This window comes from Stegodyphus dumicola, chromosome 5, assembly GCF_044657685.1.
Source record: "Stegodyphus dumicola isolate Sdum_Otavi_A_Nest chromosome 5, ASM4465768v1".
Lineage (NCBI taxonomy): Eukaryota > Metazoa > Arthropoda > Arachnida > Araneae > Eresidae > Stegodyphus > Stegodyphus dumicola.
Genome location: NC_140772.1, coordinates 214,000,775 through 214,020,299, shown reverse-complemented (window position 1 = coordinate 214,020,299; position 19,525 = coordinate 214,000,775).

The window sequence follows — 19,525 nt, the reverse complement described above, 5'->3', positions numbered from 1 at the left end:
GAAATAATATGAGCCGATGGTTATTGAAACACGGAAAGCCATGGTACATGGTAAGAACAGACCGAAAATACAAAAGAATATTCTCACACGTATTGGCCTTGGGGGAAGGTTTTTTACGTTCAACAGGATTTCTAACGCCATTACGTAAAAGAAAGAGCGTGTTAGAAAATTGTTCCCTTGAAATGTTTAGTCGGATTCGCAGTTCGAATTCCAAACGGAACTGCTAAAACTTCTAAGATCAACACATACATATGCATGTGAAACACCTTCATGACTGCTTTGAAATAATTATGACAACGAAATTCGATTGGACCTGAAATCCATTTGCAGCTCCATTAGATCATTTTGCATTAGATTTACCATTGAAAGAAAGGAAGCAGTTAGTAGATTTAAAATGTGGTCGTATCCTTGGAGTTGAATTTAAGAAAGCTGTATCATTTCAGTTTTGTGTAATTTTAAAAACAGAGCATTCGTCCATTAGCAAAATAAATAAATAAACATTCTTTTATTATTTACTACGATATACGTTTGTGAATTAAATTTCTCTTCTGCTCTTACTATAGGGAATTTAAAAAGATCATCATAAAAAAGGTTTAATCATTAATTTTGTGTAGCTCTTTTGATCACAGATCTAGATATATGAACATTATGTTGAGGGAAACAAGCCCAAGTATGACACTGAAGTAAGAAAATAATTTCTGTTTAGAAAACGTCGTACCTATGTTCTCAGCTGGGCCAAAGAGATAAATGCAAGGCGTCCGGCCATCAGTAACGCATACAACAATAATTTAATCTTGGTTTTATATATTCAGAAAATGACATTATGTGAAATTACTATTAATTATTTCGCTAATGTTATTATAAATTCATAATTATTTCATCAGTAAAAGAATTATTTATGCTTGTGACATACTGCGAATTTTAATAATTAATGCGCAATGTGACATGCGACGTGTAATTATTTATGCGACGCGTAATTATTTATGCCTTCGAGGTAAGTGATGACGTGGAAAGTTTATTACTGTGCACTTCTATACATTTATTTAACTCCATTTTCATGAAAAATGAAGTTAGGAAAAGCTGTATCATAACCCTCCATTTATTGTGCGACTGATAAGGAGAATGTTTTCAAAAAAGAACTAAAAAAAAGAAAATTTGAAAGCTTTCAGATTTTGCGTTATGCCCAAGGGGACTTTCTTAACGTTTTGTGTGCTATCTTTATTTATTTATTATGTTCTTCACTCTTACACCATAAAATTCAGTTCAACAGCAATCTCGCAAAATAATTTTAAAATTAGCATACGTTTAGAATTTCCGATACTCAGTTTCGCGCTATGGAGATAAAAATATTTTTTTTCCGTACAGTATTGCCATTGCTCACTTTGAAATCGTTGAGTTTGTTAATAATGAATTATTTAATGTCTGGCAAAATATGAAATAGATAAAAGATATAAAATAAATATGTTAATATAAGATAAAATATAAAATAAATATGTTAATATAAGATAAAATATGAAATAGATAAAAGATATAAAATAAATATGTTAATATAAGATAAAATATGAAATAGATAAGATGAAAATAGAAGGCAAACACGCGCTACGCAGGATTCCTAGCTCTCTGACGAAGTAAGTTTGTAGACACATTAAGTATATTGGAAAAGCCGGAGAGATGAAAAATGAGCAAAAGCCTTCACTGGGAATCGAACCACGGACCTCTGGAATACCGGCTCAGGGTGCAGAACCACTACACCACGAAGACATGCTAGAGAAGCGGGAGAATAACCTTATTAAGTTGAACCTTCCTTAAATACTACTTCTAAATTATTTGTGTTAGATGCAATTCTAAAATCTCATTCTAATAGGGAGTTGTAAGTGAGAACAAGAATTGATAGGAAAGTGACATTAAAATTAAAATAACTGTTATAAAATTAAAATATACCTTACAACCTAAAATCGGAAAACATTTAGAACTTTATCTATTTTAAATATTACTGAAAGATTTAGTGATGAATGGAAAAATGGAGGTAGGCGGAATATGCCTTGCGTAAATCAGGCACTGGATATGCATATTCGTTTACTACTTTATGGAGGAAATAAGACAGACGGCCATTTGATGCAAATAGCATTTCTTTCTTGAAGTGTGTTATTAAATTTTAATTAAAATGAGTACTAAGAAAGAATGCTTTCCAGAATAAAATTTCAAAATTTTCCATAGTAATTCAGTAGAAAAATTTTCTGTTTCCGTATGCAACAAAAGGCTTTAAGCTTTCACTTGAGGAAACTTTACAATTCATGCATCATAAGATTTATTTAGCAGCTCTAAGATCTGAGTGTCGCTAACATATCTATAAGAATCGATGTAAGTGATGCTCTAGCCCTGCATAATTAACATTTTAAATTAATGGGGGGAATTTTAAGTGAGCTTCCTGTTTGCGTGTATTAAGACGACTATGTCTTAATGTATGATTTTATGTAGAACTGACATATAATGAAACTTGATCAGAATTCAGCTGTTTGTTTGTCATATCCGATATTTGCTTGTTGACGTAGAAATGTGGTTGTTAGGAAAATATGTGTCGTGGAAATAATTCTACTTCTTAAAAATTATCTTCATTTTCTGAATGGCAGCAGCACTATTCAGATGATGCACCTAACTGCATATTAACTTGCATAAAAGTTATACTTTCTGAGAAAACAAATTTTAAGATATTTGAGAAAGTTTCCTGTGAGAGTTATTAAATTGTTTTTCATTTATCATTCCTATATAATGTACCGTAGGGATATGCAATCATTCCTTGAATAGTGACTTCGATTCTTCATGCATGATTGCACAAAGTTGCTAAAATTATATTCAATTTTCTTATTTTACATATCTGCATATAATTCTTCATACTTATCTAATTACAAATATAATATTAGTTGAAAATTTATAAACTTACTAAAATTTTACGAGTTCAACTTCTATCATTGTTTATACCACTATTAGTTTAGTCGCCTAAAATAGTTATCATAAAGATATATAATGATTTTAATGAGTTCAACTAATGTAGTTTAATAAAAAGCTTATATTTCTAGTAAAACATCAGTATATACGAACCAGGTTTCGTTAGAAAGTCCTTCACAAAGGTATCCCTTCGCTTAGGCAGATAGCCCTTGTATGCTTTGCCGTAATTAAACAAACCAAATCTAATGAAACATCTCATGATCTACATGCATTTTCAGTGTAAAATAAATCAGATAATAAATAAATAAATAAATAAATAAATTCAATAAATCAGATGAAAAGTTCCTAAGAACTGCATTAATTGTTTTCTTTTTCTATCCTTTAGTTTGCTATACTGTAGCGAATAGATTAAATTTGAAAGTTAAATATCTTACTCTTTACTGAATGTGAAATTGCTAACGCGTGGAAGATAAAAGTATTTGATTTCGGTCAATGGCAACCTATTTCTTTTAGACAGCGGAATTTTTTTGGATTATAACTGGGAGTGTAATATCCTACATTTGCCGAACGCCATCAATCTCGCGCGTTGGTCATAACAATGTTTTATTTTGAACAGTGCTGCCACTGCTAGCTTTCAGATCGCTGGTTTTGTTAATACATATTCCTAAATTCGTACAAAATACTTAATAAATCGAAAACAAATTCTAAATTCTAAATTATGCTTCGAAAGTAACTTTAATTTGTGACGGCAAATGAATTAAAAAATGTCATTTCTCCAGCAGAAGTTTATCCGTGACCAAGAATGAAGGAGTCCTGAATGCTTTCTCAAATAATGTAATGTAATATACGAGTTTGCTGCAACCCTCTTGGCCGATAATGATCGCCCACATGGTTAATGGAGTACACTCAACACAATTTGAAACAAAAATATCATATCAAAATTCCCAATATTGTTCAATTGCCGTTTAATGAAGTTTTCCAAGACGTCTACTTCTGCAGTGATTCGCGCCTCCTGAGAAATGTCCAATCCAGCTTTACGGAAGCAACAGGGTAATGCATGTTGATGTAACGTTTTCCACTGCATCGTTTATTGAACGTATCGCTTCGAGTACGTTGACATTAGCAATTGGAGTTATTCCTGTTTTCTTTCTTCTTTCGAGATGCATCAAAATCAAGTATCAACAAAAGCTTCATTTAAAACTTCTGATGATCCATTAGTCCATTATTAGAACATTCTAGAACGAATTTTTACCGGTTTTCCCCAGAATGATCTCGAAGGCAAGTCAAAAGCTATAATAAACCCTGCCTATACGCGGAGTAGTATCAAGTTTATCGTGAAGAGTATTTTGAGCAGTGTAGTATAAGTGACTTGAGTTTAGCGATTAGCTTGAGAGCGATCGACCGAGTCAGGAGATGTACTTTAGTGATTTGCCGTGAAGCTGTCTTCACCATTATAGCGTTGCTGATTGTTTCAGCGTGTTTGTTGCATTTTTTGGACGACTGTAACGCGTCTTTGGAACTACCCTATGGATTACTGACTAATAAACTGTATCTTGATTCTTCACGTTTTGTCGTCAACTTTCAAAATTCACGAACCCGTTAAAAGCAACATTATGCCTTTTTTTAATAAATTCTATAATTTTTGATGATTATATAAAATATACATAAGAGTATTTGTTATCTTCGTTCTATTTTACTTTTTAAGTAATTTCAATTAATTTTCTCACTGCATTTTGTAAGTGTTTATTTCGTCTGTTGTACTTTTATAAATGTTATTAAGCGTTTTTGTAAGAACTAATTATAAAATCAATCGCTTTTTCTAATTCCTGCTAAATCTCTGTAAAAGTTTCCTTTCTAAAATAATAACTTCGGCTTACTTCTATTATAATAAGTGTCTTAAAATAATTGCTTCCCCAAAATATAATTTTTTAAGAATGTTATTTACCTGAACATTTCAAGTAGTCAGATTCCAAATATATCTATCAGTTACTTTAACTGAATTTTTGACAGACGTTTTGAAGAATTTCATATCATTCAATAGAAAAATCACTATCGAATTTTTTAACTTCAACTTTAAGAATTCCACTTATTCGTCACGCTTGGTATATGTTATCGGTTTTTCATGTCGGCCAAATCCTTAAAAATGTGACTCAGTGTCACAAAACTGTCACTTCTCATGTAGATAAAAAAATGCTCCAAATGTCAGAATTTTATACTGTGAGTAACTCTCCCGAAATTTAAAAGAAATATTTTGCATTACTTTTTTTTCAAAACTCATTATTCAAATAATAATATCTGAGATATACATATATCTTCATTATTCTGTATTAATAATTTTCACTAAATAGGGGGGGGGGAATGATTGCCTAAGTTTTTTTCAAGTTTTGAAAAAGTAGAAGAAAAATACTAAAAAAAAATCTGAAAGTTTTCAGATTTTATATTATGCCCAAAGGGGCGTTTTTTGTAAAAAAAAAATTGTGCTACCTTTATTTATTAAATATCATATTCTTACAACTTAAACCATAAAATCCAATTCAAAAGCAATATCTTTTCAAATAAGTAGGGCATTCTGATGCGAATATTTGAGCGGAGGACTACGTTATTCAAAATTTGATGTCTCTAGTTAACATAAAAACATAATTTTTGAAAAAAAACAGAAGTTTTTGAAACACGTGGAAACTTATGGGCCATTGCCAGGTTTGTAGAAGATATTTAAAGACATCGGATGTAAAAACAGCTGAACAAAGCAGCAAAAAGTACATTTTGTAGAATGTTGGACCGTTGCTCACGTTGTTGTTGTTGTTACCAATCCCCTTGGGACAGGAAAGCGTACACCAAGTCCCAGAGACCTTGCCGCACAAGTGAATTGCTGACATCATCCTACTCAGCCGACAGCTGCCTCAGGGAGACGCCTGTACGATCCAGTAGGTGAGCGGGAGAGGCAGGGAAAGAATAAGAACAAATATGTGACAAAGCTAATAAAGCATATTCCAAATTCCAAATTTGGGCTTCCAGATGCCCATATTATTTGGATGATTACGTCATTCAAAATTTGATAGTTTTAGGTACCGTTGTTTTATCACAATGCGAGAAACATACGTACATTTATTAAGATTCTTCATTATTTAATTTCTTTAAATATAATAAAAGGTGATAATATTTGGTGGCAACACTTTGAATTGTGACACGTCGTTTATCGTGATTCGACACAAAATGCCAAAATGATATTAATAGCATTTCTGGGCTAGTCAACTTTGGGCTAATAGTTACAAAAAATGCATTATTTTGTAGAATTAACATAAAATTCTAAATAATTTGAAGTATCTAACTTTAAAGAAAAGTTCAATTCTTACAGCTTAAGGAATTAGAGATTATTCTTCGTTACATATGTGTTGTAGCTGTAATAATTAACCCAAGAATCCATACTCTGAAGGCCCGCTTTGTAATGCCAAATAGGACACAGAATATTTAACAAATCTCGTTACAAAATTACTCTCCAATGCTTTTGAAATGCAGCATAAAGGGTACAGAGAATGTTTGTCATCTCCACATATGTCAATTATCTGCACCTTTAATCTATCCACTAGTGTTAACACTATGACACGCTTATTTACTGCTCTACTTGGTTGCGTGGGAGTTTTCTTATGTTCGATGATTTTTTTTTCCCTGTGTGGAATGTGAACCGATTCAATCTTTGGGAAACCGGTGCCTAAACCTAGCAATCCGAAACTGCAGTCACTCAGTTAATTACGTAACCTTCAGGAGACCGCTTTTATTTTGTTTTTCTTTTCACCTACTCTTAATGTGCCTAATCTAAATTTTGCATGCATTATATACGCTACTAATAACACAATAACAGATAAATTTGTAAAGTCTATGTCTCTTTAGAAAAATACAATGTAGACTTTAAAAGGACTTTTGAAGAATTATCTTCTAGCCTTATGAAGCAAAACAGAAATCAGAAGGGTGTTTAAGACTCTTTTATTCAAACATAAAAGTAACAAGTGACCCAACTCGGGTTACAATAAGCCAAGCACTTGTGGTTTAATAGAACTACGGAACAATAATAATTTTCAAGGTGTGGTACTGTTGCGTTATTTTTTTTTTCTGACATCAGTTGTTGAGTTATTTTCTTCCTTAACGTTCGTACGGGGTTCGTAGATTTGCAGTGAATAACGACGACACCTGATGAAGTATCGAAACACGCTTTATTTACCAATTTTAATCAGATAATCACTTTTACAGTCGTCGAACTGTTATAAACATGCTGATACGTTCGGCAACACAGCCTTCACACTGTCAGGCAATAACGGTGGAGACAGCTTCATTGCAAAGCACCAGAGTACAGCTTCCGACTCTGCTTGGTCGTTCTCAGAACTCCGCGTACTCTCGAGACTCTCCACGCTACAACTCGCGATGCTCTCGACGAAACACAAGAGTATAGCTCTCGACTCAGCACAGTCTAAGACAAAACTCGACGATGCTATACACTAAATGTACGACTAATTCGCTATACACTAAAAGACTCTCTCGATGCACTCGATGACCAACTCGGAGCTAGCCTTCGAGACATTCTCTCAATGACTGACTATCAGCTCGCTAGACGTAGCACACACTCGATACTAACTGACTCTCCGCGTACCAGCAGGGTTTATATAGCTTTTGACTGGTGTTCGAGAACATTCTGGGCTAAACCAGTAAGAATTCGTTCCAGAAGGTTCTCCATCCGTCCATGGCATATCACCAATTTTGTCGCCAAATGTGGCAACCCTTGCCGTTTTATGGCAACCCTAAAACTGCTTTGTGGGGAAGCCATCTTATCGTGCCTGTACATTTCGTAACAGCACAGGTGACAGGTGACGGAGGACGGGGACGCCTGATGTTTAACAGAGGTAAACAGGCATATGTCCCGCGCCCTTCCCTATCTAGTGACAGCAACTCCCAGGAGCCTCATGAGGCCATCTCGGGAGTTTATTGAAGAATTTTACGTAATTGTACATGGCCATACAGAGGCGTCTTAAGAATACATTAGTTTTGATCTATAGGCGAATTGATTTGTTACATCTTGGTTTGTTAGACACTGTTAGACACTAATTACAGCATATACATACACATACAAGTACATACACTTACACTTGCACATATAAAGATACATACAAAACACTTGTAAAACACATATAAAAGCACATATATAACACATATAAAACATGTAAGCACATTATAGAATAACAGAAATTAGATACTAGTTTGCACACACTAATACAAGTAAAACACATACTTATAATGAAACATAATTAAGCTAATATATAGTATACACTTACACTAAAGACACATATAGATCACATGTAAAATGCGCATATAAACATACATAAAGCACGCAGACAAACTGTAGAATATTAAATTTTAACAAATCACAGTATACTTTGACACCCAGAAAGAGCTCTGGTGCTCTGGTTTGTAGTAAACCGACGAGACAATGTCTAGCGGGTAGAACACTCAACGCCGCTAAAGCAAGTTGCTAAAAATCACAGCGCAACGTGGCCTGGTATAAGCAGACGCGCTCAAAAACTAACTTCCGAAACTCTTGCTTAAATAGCACTTTATGCTACACTTAATCTGAATAAACTCTCGCTACTTCATTTACATTCTAACCTGAAAAGCGCGAGGGAAAACAGAGTTATAGAAAAATGCTAACTTAAAATGAACTGTTAGTTAAAAATAAATAGATAAACATCAACATTTTTGCATAAACTTTTATGAGAAACTCGATTTTTATAGTAGAGGACTTTAAATTTCGATTTTATGGAGTTGGCTTGAATTATTATCCCAGAAAGGCTATTCGTCTCGAAAGAGCATTTTGCATCGAAGCACTTAAATACGATGTATCACTTTTTACATTTTTGCCACCAAATATTATCCCCCGTATTGTATTCAAAGAAAATAAATAATGAAGAATCTGCATGAATGCATGTATGTTTCTCGCATTGTGAAAAAACAACGGTATCTAGAGTCATCAGAGTTTGAATAAAGTACTCCTTCACAAGAACACTGGGAGCCTGAATTTTTTTTAATTTGCTTTATTGCCTGTTTCACATTTTGTAAAACTTCAACGAAATTTTGATTAATAAACACAACAGTTTCAATGCGAGCAGTGGCAATCTCCAGCATGGGAAACTGCCTATCGGAAATTCTAAAAGATATGCTGTTTTTAAATACTTTTAGCCCAAAGTAACATTAGCCCAAATCTTCTCGATAGGTGTATTTGTCTGTAAATGAAAACGAAAACCGTTTGGGCGTAATATAAAATATAAAAGCTTTCAGATTTTATTTATTGGGTGTTTGTACTATTTTTTGATTATATCCTGTGCTCAATAGAGCTATCTATCTAAAACGAGGCATACCTACATAGAGAACTTCACAAGGAAAATCGGTTATTAAACATTATACATTGGGAATGCCACGAAAACGAACATTCATCTAAGTTCACTTGCCCACTGCTAAAAGATTTTTACTGTATATGCGTGCAAATTGGGAGACTTAATATCCATACCAATAAGATGTTATTCCGACAGAATTTTTATAAAAGAATCAATCAGGACTTGTTATATACTAACATAATTAATGGAGACACTTTCACTATGGAAGTAAAGGTCAAGAGACTTTTGATTTCATAAAATAATTCCAGTGTTTTGTTAGGGGAATTTATTGATTAATTTAATGCTTAAAATTGAAAACGTTCAAATAAAACAAAAAAATTCTGCATGCTTTAAGAAAGAGACATTATAGAGGAAGTAACTGAATTTACTGTTCTGAAGCCAAGATTCATTTATACTATTATATAGTACTTCATTACACTGCGTTATATTGCGTCATCCTAATTTATAAACTACTTAATTTAATTCTGCTATGACAAATTATTTACCAGAGGCCTTTCTGCATTGTAAAGAGCAATCGCTTGATATAAAGATTTTCATTGATACATTGTAATGAAAGTTTTCTGTTGCGCTTAGCTGACCGCGGAAAAATAAACAAAGAAAGTAATTGCAGATCTTTATAACAAGTATTTCGCATCATTTTCATCATCTTTACATTTTTTTTCAGAAATCCATTACATCAAGGACTCAAAGCGAGAATAATTTAATAATTCTTAATAATTTCCGTAACATCCTGCTACAGTCTTCAAGCAGAATTAATTAACAATATTACCAATTACGATTCTTTAATCGTATAACACTATAAAAATGTCTAGACACACTTGCATGATGTAAAGTGGCAACGATTTTTAATACCTGTGGTAGTACTTAGCACATTAAGGAGCATTTATAGTGTGGGTAAAACATCACATTTGTCTTAATAATAATCTTAAAAGTCAATGGCTTCATTGTCGCCATTTAAACAAGGTCTAATCGTAGGCAATCAGAGCAGGTTAATTTTCTCATGTTTTAATACGCCTATGGGCTCTTTATTGGTCTTCTGCTTATTTGCTTCACTCTGGTGCGACAGTCTTGTAACACCTTGGCTCAAAATTGAAAGACTAGTACATCTAGTAAGCACTCACGTAGTGGTTTAGCTGCCACAATTGTTTCAATCATAATGCATCAATATCATTAACTTCATTCAAACCTATGGAACTATTCTAAGCCGCCAGACAATCAGGGAAAGTCCAATTGCACATACATGAATATGTCTACAGATCTTCAGTATACTCTCACGCTGTTTTCTCGCTCAATTACTTCTACCTGTCTGTTAAAAATCCTCTACGCAACAGCCGCCGAGAAAGTCATAACTTTTGCAGCTACAGTCTGATCAACGGCATGCAAAATATAACAGTAAAGCATCTTCTAAGCAGAAGGACTTATACTCCCTGCATATACTGACAGAATTAACATCTGCATTGCAGACTATTCTTCAATTGCGAAAACAAATGCATTTTCAGAACGCATGGTTCCTCTCTCGTGCCTAAGAAGCATCGAGTAACAAGCTGTACATTCACGTGCAGATGAGTCTGCAAATGAAGTATCCATTTGCAGCAATAGTCTACTGTTTGCAATAAGAATTTTCGGTAGCACAAAAGATGGTTCAGGCCAAAATCATGGAATCGACTGCGTTTTTGTTCAGTACAGCAATAAACAATAATTCCACGTAATGCAATAATTCCACGAAAGCATAACGTTCACCCAATAATAACGTCTTCCAGTCATAAGCTCACATAATATCTCATGCAGTAAACAATGGACACTACAACGCCAGTTTCTAAGTGACAGCCTCTCAGTGCTAGCACATGCCAACCTAAATCTAGTACACAATTCTGGTATCATCATTAACACTCAAAGGGACGACTTCAAGATACCTCCAATTTCCAGCTCTAATCGCAACATCTGTTCCTACCATACTCTCACCTCAAAAGATTCATTAATAATTTGGCTAAAACAAAATGGCAACACGAATGTGACCATGCATTATAAGCCGTCGTTTCTATCCATTCTTTCGCAATGTCAGCAACGAAAGGTTCGCTTTCTTTGCTCAACTAACACGCTATAGTATGGTCGTGTTCCAGTCCCAGTCTCTGGGAAAGCTCTCCTCACTGGGTACTGATCTATGCCAGAGTGCTTAACGAGTCAGTACAACAACTGCTTATATGTATTATATGTAGCTGCAACATTTACATGGAATGACACTATATGCTACATGCTTTATGATCGAACATTAAAGCATGATCTATGCAGTCTTGCTATTATATGCACCTTATATATATATATATATATGTATATACGATAAGGAACAGTATGCTACATATACGTGCCCATGCATAGACAATATAAAAACTTAAGTATATATTATATACAATTGTAATGCCAAGCTATGCATTCTAATACGTGCTAAGGTACTATGTAAACTAATGTGATGCAAATATATTTAGTAAAAGTTCCATACTATATGTATATAATATACTTATGCAGTATCATGTTTCATTTGACAATGGATGTATACTCGGAACAACGTTAAAGCACTTGTAACACTGTAAAGCAATATCAGTATGTCTAACTTTAAAGTAGTTTTATTGTGAACAATTTTCTTATGTAAGTAATGGAATTACGTAACAGCATATCAGTCCAGAGTATGCAAAGCTATTAAGTGGCACTAAGTTTTAATTGAACAATTTTAGATATTAAGTTGTTCTATGTTTAATTGAATATTTGCATAGTTATGTAATATTTTGTTCTAATTGAGTTCAAAAGAATAATTGTAATGTGCAATGAATGTAATGTATTTGAGTTATGCGATATTACGTTTTAATTGCGTAATATAATTATGTAGTATTTTATGGTACAATATTGTTTACCAGTAACATTTTCTATTATGTTCTAATTGAGTTCAAAAGAATAATTGTAATGTGCAATGAATGTAATGTATTTAAGTTATGCGATATTACGTTCTAATTGGGTAATATAACTATGTAGTATTTTATAGTACAGTATTATTTAAAAGTAAGAATTTCTATTAGCAGTAATATAATGAAACAAAAGTAAGTGTTTTGCTTTTAGGAAACTAATGTTGCAATTGAGAATAATATGTGTATGAATATTTCAACTATGTTTTGCTTGAGTATTATGTTCTTTTTAAGTAGTAATTGGTATGATGCATGAAAAACCTTGCGCATTATATTAAGAGGTAATGATTAAGTAACATGTTTTATAAAGATTTGACGTGCAATTTTTGTGTATAGCCAATGTCCTATATTTTCGTATGTCCAATGTTTCTATGCAAATTCATGTTAAAATTAAGTATATATGTATACTCAACTAATGTAAAAGCTCTGTATGGTATAGCATGCAAATATATAAATAATTGTATCTGTCAAAAGGTTTGAAAATTTATTAGTAAGCACATCGTCTTAGCCCAATTACATAAGTCCATTTCAATGTGTGCGGTATATATGAGTGATATTTCGTATTTTCAGTCATTATAATGTAATATTGCCGTGTGGCGGTGGTGCTATGAAGTATCACAAAGCACTCTCTTGCTCTACTTAGCAAAACGTTAACATATGTATTGGTATATGGATATGCAATGACTGATTATGTCGTTATTCATTATCAATGTTTACATTTTTGTATAATATTTTTTTAATTAATTTGTATGACACAAATTAGTGTCCTTGTAAGATTTTTACCTGTAAGGTAAAATGTCAAATACGAATAGCCCATTATCTGTACAAATTGTCCCTAGACTTAGTAAAAAGTTAACACATGATTTGTTATATGTATATGCAATGACTGATTAAGTAACTGTAATATTTCTATGTAGCATTTTGTGCGTTTTGAATTTACAAAGCATGAATGTACCTGAAGGATTTAAACTTAAAACGGTAACATGTAAAAATGAGTAGCCCATAATCAGCAGAATAATGTATAAAACTGCTGCTACTCATTATCAATAATTGCAATTTGTATTTTGTAATCTTTTACCATTTTGTATGACATAATTAAGTGTAATTGTAAGACTTATTTTTAAAAATAGGTAATACGCCAAACACGAGTATCCCATAATCTGTACAAATTGTCAATACTCTTAACAGGAGTTTACATGTGTATGTGTTTGTGTATATGTAATGGTAAGTTAAGTATTTGTAATGTATCCTTGCAGCATCATGTATGATTTGAATACATAATGCATAAGCGTATTTGTAGGATTTAAATTTCAAACAGTAATATGTACAAAGTGAATAGCCCTTAATTTTCAGAATAATGTATTAATTGTTATAACTCATATTCAATGTCTGCATATTTGTATTTTGTAATCTATATCTAAACAACATGACATATATAAGTGCAATTGTAAGATTTATATTTAAAAAGTAATTTGTGAAATACGAGTAGCCGCACAAATTGTTACTACTCTTAACCAAATTTTGCATATGTATGTTATTGTAATAGACCTACTGTTTGGCGGATAACAAGGTATCTTTAATGTCATAATTCTATAATCTTATTGTGATCAACTATGTAATTGTATGTTAACCTATGTAAAGATTCTGCCCTTTTTTGGCACTGTACTTTTTATTCCTGGAAATAAATTAACACTGGACCCGGCATTTGGCTTAGAGTATTCCTCGGGAGCACTTTGGTCGGCTGGACTGCTCCCGGATGAATAGAGTGCTGGGTCTGGGCGTCTGGTGCGAGTCTCACGTGTGGCCTTATTCTGGCCTTGCTCTAGATTTTGGAGGACGTGGCGCTAAACCAATTAACCAAAACGGTAAAGGGATGGTGCCCACGTCCCCCGTTTCTAATCCTAATCCTAATCCAGTCCCTGTCTAGTTGCATAAACATTGCCTAAGCATTACGGGCCAGTGCATGTGCTGTAGCACGGGAATACCAGAACATTATATCTAACGAGTTAAAAATACTGCCAACAATACTTCTGTAGACTCAGATTGACTAACATTCATCCACCATCTCAGACTTCGGAACAATGCAGATAACAGAATTTCCTACCAGCGCTATATCATCAAATAAAAGGCACTCACCACAAAAATTAAAGGATTATTGTACATCCTGGCATCATACGAACTGGATCTATGGGATGTTACTTAATTTTGCACAGTAAAACCCCATATAATTGTGCATTATAAACGTGTTTATTTATTAATTTATTTTATAGCATCCCACCTGATATTACTCTTTTCCATTCCTTGTCAAACCACAGTGTGAAAAGGATCCTAGCATGAGGGAAGCATGGGATTACACCTGCGCCTAACTATCAATGGTGACGGCAAGGTACTGGTGTCACCGTCTCGGCTTACCTTTCCACCTGCATGTTGTTATTGTTCTTACTATCAAGTGAGGGTCAACTCACGTTTCTTTCACTTTGTCTAGCTGTTGATTGCTTCTTCTACCATCTTGGCATAAAGCTGAAAATTTAGGTCTTTTAGATACAATCCTCACACCATTTCCGTGACGTAGCAAGGTCTTGGTTGCCTAATAAGTAATGTTTTCTGCTAATTCCAGTTGTGACTGTAAAGCCTTCGTATGAAAGCTTTTTTAATAAAACCTATATAACAATTTTTGTGATAAGATTTCGTTTCCTTGAAGACAAGTTAAACTTTACTTAACTTGTAACCATTAAGCTACAATGTGAACAATATCTTAACCTCTCGACTTTGGCTTTATTATATATAGGAATCCGAGCATTGATGAAACGAACCACTATTTAGTAAATACGAATGATTTCGATTCCTTTGTACGGCATTAAATTCCATTTAAAATCCAGTAATAAAAAATGCTTTTTAAATATTATCGTACGCATATTTTCTTTCCTAAAGCTGCTATTGGCAACACACCCAAATGTTTCAGTTTTGCTAGTTGCTGTTATTTATGTCACTCGGGCTGATAAAAGAAGAAATTGTTGCTTAGTGTAGTTAATATTAGTTTAATAATGCTTAGTGTAGAAATTGTTTTAATATTAAAGATTATATCCATACAAATAGGAAAATAAGTTCAACTTATTCTTTAAAACGCCATTTTTCGTGTCTGCTGTATTTCTTTCGCTCGTGCATAGAAGAAATGAGAATATGTATTATTTTCGTAATAACAGAGGAGATTGGGGGAAAAAAGAGAAGTCAATGACAAAACTTATCAAAAATTTGCTTAATCCACATCCTTCACGAAATAAATTTCGATCCAAGCATAACCATGATCGAAATCTCTAGTCAAAGAGGACAAGCGAGTGAAAAAAAGTCCAAATAAAACAGAACATTCAACGCAGTTTTAAAAGGTCCGCTTAGGTCTTCCCAAGCTTCTCTTTTTCGAGACTAGCTAGCGGTTAAAAGCCATTGTAAGTTAATGAATCGGAAAACGCTCGCGAAGAAAAAGGCTTCTAATGCTTTGTAGGCAGTCTAGTTACAAAACGATTGCCTGCGGGCGGGCTGTTTTGTTTTGCAAATAGAGGCTGTAATTCTTTGTGCTCGCGCAAACAAAAGCCGTGTTTTCCTAAAATAAGCTTTGGTCTGCGGGATAATATGCACTCAATCGCTTACGGGAAGATTTCTGGCAAATCGCAAATAAAAGCGGATTTCTGGAGATCTTTGGCATAGTGGTGCATGTTTGTGGAGAATTTTACTTTCGTCCAGCCTCCGGTAAAATTTCTGAAGGAAGATAGCCCAAGTAAATAGTGAAGGTAAATAAATTAGCAACAAGTTTATGGTGTAATCAATGAAAAGTTTATGGTGTAAAGTTTATGGTGTAAAGGAGTGGACATGTTTCAAGAGTTAAACCTTACTCTGCTTTCTTGGCAAATGGGAAAAGAATGGGGAACAAAAACTGTATGGAAAGAAAAGAAGGTTCTGGTAAATAACTTTACTTTAGTAGTTTGTAAGATAAGCCCTTTCCTATCAATTCTTGTTTCCACTTTCACCTCCCTACCAGAATGAGTTTTCAGAATCGCGTTGAATGCAAGTAAGTTAGAAGAAGTATTCAAGGATGGTTCAATTTACTTCAGTAGAGAGTGCTAGGAATCCTTAGTAGTGTGTGTTAGCCTTCTAGCTAAGTCACCCTTGAAGCTGTTACCGTCGGCCGTATATTGTGTGCCTATTAATATTCGCCGGCTAGTTTGATTTATGGACCAACTATGTTAGATACACATGTACTTGTGTGGCGTGCTGTTGTGGCATTGTTTTCTTCTCATTATTTCCATTTTTAAATGACGCCGATCTAAAATAGAATCTCTTTTATTATTCATTCCATATATTAGTAATAATTTAAATAAATATTAAAATTTATTAAGCATACTTTTTATTATTATTATAATATATTGATGAGTGATTAACCATTTTCCTATTTTACGGAATTCTCTTCCAAATTATCCTAGTCGGACTTCGCCGGAATTCTCGTCTTATTGATTCCAACTAAATCATCCTCTGTGGCATTGAGCGCATTTGAAATATCATTACGCCAACATGCCGCCGCAATGGTTTCCGACCAAGCACCATGGAATCGTGATATCATCCCTTCGAATGATATGTATGATGCGCTACACAGAATGCTGCGCAGATGTACTGAAACAGATAGCGAAAGGATGGGTTACAGTACCATATATTAGCACAACTTTCCGAATGCATGCAAATACAAGTGCAAAAGAGAAAAATGTTAATAAGATCGATAATTACAAATGCATGCATATATGAAAAGACTAATTATATACTGAAGCTACTGAAAGCGTACTATTACCCTTTGAAAATATGAAAGTAAAGACAAAGTATCAGTATAAAAGCAGATCGCAATATAGTACAAAAACATATTATATACCTAACAGTTAGGAAACTATAAAATTGTTCATCACAAACTTTGTAAATTATAAATAAAATTATTTGTTATAATTATTTGCTACAAATTGTTGTACAGGTACATAGTATAATACAGAATAACAATAGAATACAGTGATGACAGCGATTGATATTCTACTGATATAATTATGAATGCGCGACTATGGTTAGCAAGTACAGAGAACTAAACAGAAAGGCACGGATAACGCTAAATTGAGCCATGCTTATAGTAAGTCACAAAAATTAAAGGATCCATGTCTAATCATTATCAGAGACAGGAAAATGATGTGTACAAGTCGAAATAATTGCATATAATATTTTATTTGAACACTGCAATAGGATTACGTATATTTAATTTACTCTTAATGACCAGTGTACACAGGCAGATTATTTCGAATGAAATTATAGGAGCCGTCAGTGTAGTGATCTGCGGTACCTTCCTTGGCACATTAATAATGGTGAAACTCTTTGAGTCAGAAGTGATTGAAGTACCAGGAATATTGATCATGAAGAACAGTGTTCATGAGGGTTACAGCTGAACAGCGGTGAGACTACGGGGAAAAAATCTCATGATTCTAATTGTCTGTAGTAGGATGAATTCCAATCCTTTTGTCAATATCTTTTTCTTGTTACCTTGTTGAGAAAAGAAATCGGAAACAGGATGAGCTGCTCTTCCATTTGGATGCCACCAGCCACTTGTTTCGCAATTCCATCTTCACGTTTGTTATCTATATAGCCAGTCGTTTCGCAACTGTAACTTCACATCTGTTGTCTGCAACACCCATATATCAGGAATCTAACAAACTGACAGTCACTGTTAAAGGTGCACCTTCAGTAGTCGTGGCAAATCTTCTACGTCTTCATAAGCCGGAGGAGAATGCCAGGAAGAGGTAACAGTAGATTTAACTCTCGAGCAGATCTCCAAAGCGGTTAGGCTTCCAGTGGTCATTGAAGTAATTTTCTTAGCTAGAGCATCAGCCATTTCATTACCACTGAGACACAAATGTCAAGGGTTCCATTGCAAATGTACATCACGATGGGATCATTTCATACACATGATGGCTGTTTACCTATTAGCTAGTCAAAGCATTACAGGAGTTTTAAAATTGGATATTCATTCAGCATTCATGGTTGACAGATTTAAAACATTTCTTTATATTCATTTCCTTTACTTTTCAACAATATATTTTTAATTAGTATTCAGGAATTTTATTTCAAACAATAGGCCCGTTTTAATGTTTTATTCAGAATTATTTTCAAAATGCATGGATTATTTGAATAAATAAAAGCTGTAAAGAAATACTTCAAAGTCTCCATAGAAAAATAAGTTCTTTAAACATATTTTCCCCTTCAACAGTTTTTTAAATATAATGAATAAAAAAATATCTTTTAAATTGCTAAAATTAATTCTAATTTAAAAACAGATGTCTATAGCCGAGTTGTGTTCTTATTCTAAAATATTAAGCGATTAAATTATACAATGGAATTCTTTCGATTAAAAGCTGAAATGAAGTAAGCCTTTGTCAGAAAACAATGAGAACAACATATAATAAATTTCATGGAAATGCTTTTTGAAAAGAACGAAGAATTTTAAGGTTTTTGTTTTCTTTTCCGATGAATTTTGGCTTGTACAATTACCAGTATTGTATTTCTATACATCAAATTTTCTTTGTAATAGCTCTGATATATTACACATAATTTCACAAGCATGTTTCAATGTACATATGGGAAGAACTATCTGCAAAAATCATCAAATAAAATAGCTAAAAGAACAAAATATGTATTCCTAAAATTCAGAATTATAAATTTGCGTTTCGTATGCGTCTTTTAATTTATAGGGTAAAGAAAAAAATTCTTTCTTTTACACTTGTTTACTTGTCACTTTGCTAGAAAAGTATCCTTGAAAAGAATATGAAGGGCAAATTCATCCGGAAAATATGTGGATGACTGAAAAAAAAATGAATAACTTATATTTCCACTTTCTTCCACTTTTACATTCTAGCATTCATTTCTCTTCAAAACTAGAAAATATCTGTAGGAAGTTGAGCAATCTGAGGAAGAGGAGAAGGAGGGATAGGAGAAAAGAAAATTCTTAATAATTTTTCTGGAAAGAGCGACAAACCAGAATAAATAATGATAGTAATAATAATAAATCGATCTAGTTAAAAGCAGCAGAGAATAACAATTTTTTCCAAAACATAGCGGTTCAAGAAAAATTGCAGAAACTTCTCTTCCTTTCATATTTTTATTCACAGTATA